We start from the raw sequence: 10,271 nt of genomic DNA on the forward strand, positions 1-10,271 counted from the left end.
ACTAGCAAGTTTCTGGTGAGATATCTTGGTATCTCGTTAGTCTCCTCTAGGCTAATGTATAGGGACTGTAAAGTTCTGGTTGCCCGTGTTAAAAATAAAGTGGATGATTGGAAGAACAAATTCCTTTCTTTTGAAGGAAGGGTGCAGCTGATTACCTCCATGTTAACCGTGATGCAAGTTTATTGGTGTTTATCGTTTATCCTTCCTGAAGCTATAATTAAGGACATTGAGAAAGTCCTTCGTGGTTTCCTTTGGTGTCAAGGGGATATGAAACGTGGAAAAGCAAAAGTTAGATGTAGGTGGTCTAGGTATTCGTCGGCTAAAATATTGGAACATTGCGCTCATGACCAATAATGTTTGGAGCATTATTTAATGTTGAAAGTCCCTTTGGGTTAGTTGGGTTAGGGAATTTAATCTCTTGAACCGTAATTTTTTGGATGTGCCTATTAAAGTGACGGCTAGTTGGAGTTGGCGAAAGTTACTTCAAATGCGTCCCATTATTCGAAAGTTCTATGTCTACTCTATTGGTAATGGTACTTCCACATCGGCATATTATGATAAATGGTGTACTGAAGGACCGCTTGCTGATCTTGTTACGCCAAGAGATATGGCTTATGTGGGTTTACCATTGAATGCTTCTGTTACAGGTATGGTTTCGATGTTCGATTCTGGTTGGCCGAACTCACGGGTGGTGAAATACCCGATTTTCCTATCGATAAGTTTGCCTTCTTTAAGTGATGATAATGACCAAATCCTGTGGAAAAATAATAATGGTGATCTTCACCCTTACTCTACTGCTCGAGTGTGGGAGTCCATCCGGCCTATGGGTGTTTCCGTCAACTGGTTTGCAGTGGTTTGGTTCTCTCAATGTATCCCCCGGCATGCTTTTTTAGCGTGGTTAGTTATGGGAGAGAGGTTAAAAACTCATGATAGGATGAAGCCATGGGAAATTCACAGTAGTATGCTTAATACATGCCCTTTTTGTAATTCTTGTGCTGATTCCCATGATCATCTCTTTTTTGAATGTGCTTATGCCTTGGATGTGTGCTCTCGTGCTCGTCAAATGCTTGTTGTCCCATGATGACGTTATAATCTGTGAATCATCATGTTCCATTTAGAAACTCAGCATGACTTACTGTAATATAATCACGTTGATCAAGTGTCATCATATTATACTAGCTTATGCATCAGTTCCCAACATTACTTCAATGACATTCATATTTTAAGCTCGAAAGTTTACAGAATATAGAAACTAACAGTTTCTATATGATGTAACACTGATATCACGAAGAGATTAAGGATTTCAGAAAAGAATAGTTATGAAAATATCTTCAGAAATATGGAGGATATTTATAATGAAAGATACGATGATATCTTGGAATTTCTAATATCGATGGATGATGAAGAAGATTTATCCGTAAGGGTTTAGATTCGGAAGCAAGGTATTTGCTAAATATTTCATCAGAAACATAATCATCAGATTCTTTAAATACAGAGTTTGGTCCTTTTATTTGTCCTTGGTCTCCTTCGTGGTTAGCTCAATCCGTTTTCCAGTTCCAACTTTTCTGAGCTTTTCCAACATACTATTCTTTATCATTAAACTTCTGACGATTAAGGTCGTTTACAGTTGTCTACAGTTTCTGCTGCTTCATTCAGCTTTTTCAACATTCAGAGTATTGGTTTGTAGACTGAGTGCTGTTCAGAATTTCAGAATGAAAGATCATAATTCTAAGAGATGAATGTTATACATATAACTGTTGATATAGATATGCTGTGAGTTTTTAAAGTACTGATTGCTGATTCCCGGTAATTGGTATGTCAGTTCTGGTTACAACATGCAAATGAGTATATGATAGGGTTTCAATGAATAAATATAATGATTTATCAGAGAGATTTAAACCAAGAAGCAACGAGGTTACTGGTACGTCTACTAGTAATATGGTAGAATATGAAAGGTTCCTTGGTAACAATAAAAGAGCACGCATATATATCAATTTTATAATAAGGTTGTTTCGAAAGAAAAGTCGAAGTTGTCTTGCTGGAGCTGTGATAAAATTCGCTACTTTGAAAAGGGATAATCAAGTTATTTTGGGTAATAATAACACTAAAGAATTAGCACAACTACGTGTTAAACGTTTACTCAGGTTCCGAATGTTTTTAGGTACATAATTATATGCACCGATCTTTTCTTCCGTAGATGAAGTGCGGTTGGTTTATCCTCTCGATTGATGTGTTTTCAAGTATCATGAAAAGTTTGAACGCAGATCGTAATTGTCAAGATATAATTTGAAGTTTAGGATGAAATCAAGTGCCAAACTTGAAGAATTATTTAGTTTCATATTTTATAATCAATATTTTAATTCATTTTAATTGTCCAACATTATTAGTCCACAGTTGATAGTCCACAGTTAACAATTCAATAATTCATATACATATATATATTCAAATTAATTAATACGCATCGTGACTCGTGTACATGTCTCAGACTAGATCACAACTCAAAGTATATATATTATTATAGAATCAACCTCAACCCTGTATAGCTAACTCCCGCATTACTGCCTATAGAGTGTCTATGGTTATTCCAGATAATATATATAGATGCGTCGATATGATATGTCAAAACCTTGTATACATGTCCCGATATTTAAAGTGCGTAAAATAAATACAGAAATTAAATGACGATAAATAAAATGCGTAAAGTAAATAACAGAAATTAAATGATGATAAATAAAATTGCGAGAATTAAAATTGCGATAAAATAAATTGCGATAATTAAATTGCGATAAATAAATTGCGATAATTAAAATGTAATCAGTTAGCTAGGAACAGTTAGCTAGAATTTTGTTAGCGTGGATTCTTAATAGACTTTCATATTGTTAATTAATCTGTTTCTAATCAATTTTTATTGTGTCCATTATTTCTTCATTATGCCACTTGTTGGATTCTGATAGGTCAAAATCCAAATATGTAATTGGATGAATATGGTTATTCTGTGGTGAACGGATTTGTATATCGGTGGATGTAAGTAGGATAGTATATGACTGTTAAAACAGATTCGAAGAACGTACAATGTAACTTATTAATGTGAAATTAAAATAGTCCTCGGGTATTACCTACCCGTTAAAATATTTTCACCATTAACAGTTTGTACAAGAGAATTTTTAATTACAATCTTTATGAAAACATATATACATATATATTTTCTTCAGATGTATTCATGGATTTAATGAGTTAATATGATATTAAACTCATTTGCTTTTCGGTTGGAACTAGAATAAATAATCTCTAAAACTTTAGAGATTACATATTTGCCATGTCGAACGAAGATAAATGAGGTAGAATGATACGTAGAACGAAGATCATACTCAAAGTACAGATGATGATATTGAAGCATGGATTGTTGATGGTACTGGTGCTGTTACTGATGGTACTGTTGGTGCCGGTGATGTTGCTGAAGCTGGTACATTTTGTACCATATTCTCCAGATTGATTACTCGAGCGCGAAGTTCGTTGACTTATTACTCCAGGATGATTGTCGGTCAGAACGAGCGGATGAATAAGGTTCAAAATTGTGGATAGAATATAATCTTGTCGAGTTACCCTGGAAATGAGACTAAAAATGGTGTCTCGAACAGGTTCGCCGGTAAATGCTTCAGGTTCATTGTGAAGAGGTGAATTCGGTTGGTGGAAGGGATTGCCTTCTGCGCGTTTCCATTAATTAAGTCGACTACGAACCCATCAGATCAGATCAGAATAGCTATCGGAATCTGAGGGACTCGAACTGGTTGCAGGATTCATCTCGTACAATCAGATGAAGGATTTTCGATAAGAAATAAATTATAGGATGTAGATTAGTACCCTGCAATACATAGTTTACATATGCATATATAATACTAAAATCCCATAAGTTACGGAGGAATCTACGGAAGTTGTCATGCAAAGTTACAGTAACAGATACGCTAAGATATGAAGTAGCAGATACGCTAAGATATGAATTTTGGTCTATACACTTTTCATGCAGTCAATGCAGTAAAACGTGTCTAGACTAAGAATGATAAGCAAGTGATTCTCTAAGAATGATAAGCAGGTAATTTTTGACACAAAATGATAAGCAAAACTTTTGACATGCAGACACGGTCGAAGTCCAGACTCACTAATGCATCCTGACGACTTATCAGTTAGACACACTAATGCAGACATGGTTCGCTAAGACCACCGCTCTGATACCAACTGAAACGACCATTCCTAATCCATCCGGACGAAGTCCATATCGATTATAAATGATTCACAATAGTTGATTAGATTATGAGATACTTGACCTCAATATGATACATTTTACGAACATTGTATTCGTTTTTGAAAAGACAATCTTTCATTTCATCGAAAGTTGACGACATGCATACCATTTCATAATATATCTAACTATAATTGACTTAATAATAATCTTGATGAACTCAACGACTCGAATGCAACGTCTTTTGAAATATGCCATGAATGACTCCAAGTAATATCTTTAAAGTGATCAAATGCACAGCGGAAGATTTCTTTCATACCTGAGAATAAACATGCTTTAAAGTGTCAACCAAAAGGTTGGGTAGTTCATTAGTTTATCATAACAATCATTTCAATATTTTAATAGACCACAAGATTTTATATTTCAATTTCTCATAAACATACGTCCCATGCATAGAGACAAAAATATCATTCATATAGATTGAACACATGGTAACTGACATTCACAATATGCATTTAAGAATATCCCCATCATTCCGGGATCCTCCTTCGGACATGATATAAATTTTGAAGTACTAAAGCATCCGGTACTTTGGATGGGGCTTGTTGGGCCCGATAGATCTATCTTTAGAGTTCGCGTCAATTAGGGTGTCTGTTCCCTGATTCTTAGATTACCAGACTTAATAAAAAGGGGCATATTCGATTTCGATCATTCAACCATATAATGTAGTTTCGATTACTTGTGTCTATTTCGTAAAACATTTATAAAAGCGCATGCATTCTCAGTCCCAAAAATATATATTGCAAAAGCATTTAAAAGGGGAGTAATGAAACTCACGCATATAAATATTGTAAAACAGTTAATAAAACATTTGCATGTATTCTCAGCCCAAAAAAATGTAAAGAGTAAAAGGGGTAAATGAAACTCACGCATATAAATATTGTAAAATAGTTAATAAAGCATTTGCATGTATTCTCAGCCCAAAAACGTAAAAAGTAAAAGGGGCAAATGAAACTCACCTAATGTATTTTGTAGTAAAAATACATATGACTATATTGAACAACTGAACAATGCAGGGTTGGCCTTGGATTCACGAACCTATATCATTTATAAATATATTAAAATGTATCCTTGTAATCGAACATTTATATGTATATATATCATTTTTAATGATATAATTTTTATATTAGAAACTTATGTATTTCATCATTAATATATTCATTTTTATATATGAAAATATAGATTTTTGTTAAGTTACATATATTAAATATCTTATATATATACTTTATTTATATGTATTATAACTTAAATTTTATGTTATATATCTATATTTTTTTTATATATACATATATTCATTTAAAATGATTTTTATATTCGTTTTGTTATATTAGTATATTTATAAATATATGATTAGTACATTATTAGAACCGATAGTTTGTTATAAGTAGATATTTTATAAGTAATGTTCATAATAATAATATTGACCTAAATGAAATTTTAATATATATAATAATTTTAATAAAAGAAAATGTTAATTTTTGATAAAAGATAGTTTTAATAAAAACAGTAGTAATAATCTTATTAGTGACAATAGGGATAATATTGCTAATAATACTTATGATAATAATGATAATATTAATGATAATAACTTAATACTAATACTAATGAAAAATAGTAATAACCCTAATCATAATAATATTAATACATATATAATAGCTATAATACATAAATGTTAACATTTAACAATAATCAACATAGTAATAATACTTATAGCCATAATAATGATAATCGTTACAACACCTATTATAATACAAATAATAATTTTTATGATACTTTTAATAACCATAATAATAATAATAACAATATCAATAGTCATACTAATAACACTAATAAAAATAATCATATTAATAATAATTATCTTTATAATATTAATAATAATAACATTAATAATAAAAGTAGTAATAATAAAAAATAAATAAAAAAATAGACTACCTCAAACAAATGAGTTCCAAAAAGAAATAAGAGTCCATGCCGGGAATTGAACCCGAGACCTCACGCATACCCAACATCCATACAAACCACTGAGCTGTTACTCATTTATCTGATATCCTACTAACTTCTAAGTATATATACCCGTATTTCTATCTCATCACCCTCTCCACGTTAATCAACCAGGGAAATTAATCAACCAATACAACCATTCAGAAAAATTGAGTTTTATAATTCTTATATGGAATATCATCAATTATTTAGGAATAATTGGAATAAAAAAATAAAAAATAAAAAAGTAAAACAGATGTAATACAGCTACTGCAGCTGTTCGAGGAAAAAAAAAAAATTTCAAACTTTGATTTCTAAATCGTTTTGAGTAAAACTTATAACAGGAAAAACATTGTATTTCATTCCTATAAACTTCTTGAACTGACAATTAACCTCAATACATCACAGAAATTTCGAATTTCAATTAAGAACATGGTTTGACTTTAAAACCCCAAAAGTTTGACCTCAAAATTGGAATTCATTAAAAAGAATCGAGATTTGAAACTCTGCAGATAGTTCTAGTATGAGATTCCTAATAACATTGCATTTTCAGTTTTTGAAATTGGATTCGAAGTCGAATTTTGACAAAAAAAATGAAGAACGGAGAAAAATGGTAGTTTTATTATTTTTCTGTTTAGTTTAACGAACTTGATCAATTTGCATCAGTTGTAATGGATAATTGATGATGGGAAGTGAATGAATTCCTTATTAATTTGGATTAATCGAATTTATAAAAAAAAGAAAGAAGAAAAAACAAGGGTCGACATATTACTGAAGCAGGGAAGAAAAATAAAAAAAAATTGACAAAGACTTGCAATAAATTTTGGTGGTATATGTTGGATATATTCGATGGAAATCAGCTTTAGAGACAAGATCCAAAAACCCACTACAGAATGATAGGTACATACACTGATTCTTATTCAAAATTCGCTGCTATAATGTAATTTTTATAATAGTATTAATAATTAATAAAAATAATTAATAATAATGATAAAAAAATAATTGATAATGATACTATTATAATATAATTTGTATTTACCTTTTATGATAACTATAAAATAAAATGATGATTTTTAATGTTAATGGTAATATTAATAATCATAATAATAACTAAAATTATAATTTTACTACTAATTATAATGATATTAATAATGATAACAATGATATTAGTAATAATAACATTATAACACCTCAAATGTAACAACTTTCATATCTATATATCAAAATAATAATTCTCCTAATATTGATTTTAATATTAGTAATTTTTATAGTAATGAGGGTAATAACATTGATATAACCATTTTATTTTAACTTGTAATAAATTTTAATATACTACAATTTATTAATTATATTATAACATATTGAATCTTTAATATTTATTAATTACGATATATATATAATAATAATACTTATGTATTGAATACATATATATAGATTCATTATAACTTACAAATCTATTATCTTAAATATTATTTTTCATATTTAATTCTAATGATTAAATTATAATTTATAATTTCAAATCATTATATGTATTTACATTATATATATATATATATATATATATATATATATATATATATATATATATATATATATATATATATACACACACACACACACACACACATATAAGCAATTGTTCGTGAATCGTCGGAATTAGTCAAGGGTCAAATGAATCTATGTAAATAGTTCAAGAAGTTTTGAGACTAAACATTACAGACTTTGCTTATCGTGTCGAAATCATTTAAAGATTAAGTTTAAATTTAGTCGGAATTTCCCGGGTCGTCACAGTACCTACCCGTTAAAGAAATTTCGTCCTGAAATTTGAGTGAGGTGGTCATGGCTAACAATAAAAATGTTTTCATGACAAATATGAGTTGATAAATAGAGTTTATTACTGTTGAGTAATATGGATAAGATAATTCAATTACTCGAAGGGTACGAGTGAAGTTATCACAAAAGAGCGAAATAAAGAAGTAAAGATTTGTCATAGCTTTTGACGTAGTTAGGGTTAAATTTAGAAAATAAGGTGCGTCTTAACTTTTGACATTGTATTGGTTGAATTCCGGAATTCCAGGGATTTAAAGAAAATCTTCGAAATCTAAAAGATTTGATTCTTCGGCGAGTAAGAAAATTAAGATCTCTATAATTAAATACGATGATCTGCCTCGATTACTAATGGTGTATCCTATCGTATACACGTATAAAAGGCATAACGGTTGGATAAAAGTAGCATCAGGAAGGCTGGAAACAACAGTTTTGTGGAGATGTCCGTCTAGCGTTCTCCGCTGTACAGGTTGCTCCGTCATGCGTAAGCCCTGAAGGCCGCCTAGCACATAAGCTCTGGCCGGAGAGCGCTGCATTTAGCATAAATTTCGGAGCACATGTAACAGAACATATCATCATTCGACACGTGTCCCCAAATAAATCTGGTAGATCTGACACTATAAATAGACCCCTTGGGTCGTCATTTTACACAAGTTCAGATATTCTGACAACTTTGAGAGCTGAGACTTCACTTCTCTTTCTCTCTCTACCTTCTCTCATTAGAAGTCATCCGGCTAGCACTATTACGCTCTGCGGACGACAGATTGATTAGGCCACCCCACAAGTTTCTACACTTGTGAACCGGGTCTGCAGGGATTATTTCCCGAGGGTAAAAATCAATCGGCAACACTCCGCCCTCCTAAAAGCTAGATCACTTCTAGTCTCTTGTTGACATACTAAGCCTTACCTCATAAGGAAATAGGTGTTAACAATGGCGCCATCCACTAATGCAAAGAACACATGAAACGGAAAAGGAACGAAAGCAGTTGAAGCTCCATTTGTACTTGAAGTAGGCAATCATCCATCAACTGACGACATGGTCACTATTGAAGATGTACCTATTTCACCACTAGATGGTACGATTGAAGAAACAGTTGCTGAAACTACAGAGAGGCTTAAACATTTGGCAACTAATTCGGAGAAAAGGCCAGTAATCGAAGAAGTGACAGCTAAAAGTGCAGAAAGACTTCCAAATTTTATTACTAATCCAGAGCGACGACCATTGATGCAGCCACGGCGATGTCCGTCATTTATACCTTTTCGGCGGATGGCGGATGGCAAAGACAAGTAGATAATGAAAAGGCAATCTATATCAAAGTACAAGTTATCCAGGCTACTTGACAAGCTGGGCAGTCTTATTGATGATTCTGGGGATGATAATGACCTGAGTTGTGATAATAATGACTCTGATGATGAAATTGACAAAGATGAGTTCATGTCAGAAAAGCAGGCAGTGTTGCTTTTAAATGACATTCTTAAGCAGACAGCTCCAGCAAAATACAAGCAACGCTTAGCGCAACCCGCCGTCCGTGCTGTGACTGTGGACAACTTTTTTGCCCTCATTACTGGAGAACAAGCCACCAAGCCACCAGCGATGGCAGAATCAACGCAGTGTTTCATTGATCGAATTGCTAATTATCCATTGCCCAGAAATCTTGCTATACCAGCAATTGGAGTTTATGATGGTACAACGGATCCGGAAGATTTTCTGACTATGTTTGAAGGTGTTATGAGGTTGTAGCATTGGGAGGATGAAACTGCGTGCCATATGTTTCCTATGGTATTGCAGAAAATGGCACGCGAATGGTTTGCTAGTTTGCCACCAAGGAGTATTACCAGTTTTCTTGATTTGAGAGCAAAATTTGTGATGCAATACCAAAATCTACGGAGCTGTACTCTGACACATCTTGATGCACACGAGATCACAATGCATCATAACGAATCTTTAAGCAATTTTATGAAGCGTTATACACTTGAAGCACAGAAGATTCCTGATTGTCCAGAATCACAGCTTGTATCTGGTTTCATTTTCTGTTTGGACCAACGACGGTTTAGTGCACTTGTTCATGCATTACGGTATGACTTGCCAAAAACATTGCATCAAGCTTTGAAGGTTTCACAGAGGCATGTTCGAGCTGGTGAGCGTGGGTTGAACAAGTTTGATACT

The sequence above is a fragment of the Rutidosis leptorrhynchoides genome, chromosome 3 (genome assembly GCF_046630445.1).
Source record: "Rutidosis leptorrhynchoides isolate AG116_Rl617_1_P2 chromosome 3, CSIRO_AGI_Rlap_v1, whole genome shotgun sequence".
NCBI classification, from domain to species: Eukaryota; Viridiplantae; Streptophyta; class Magnoliopsida; order Asterales; family Asteraceae; genus Rutidosis; species Rutidosis leptorrhynchoides.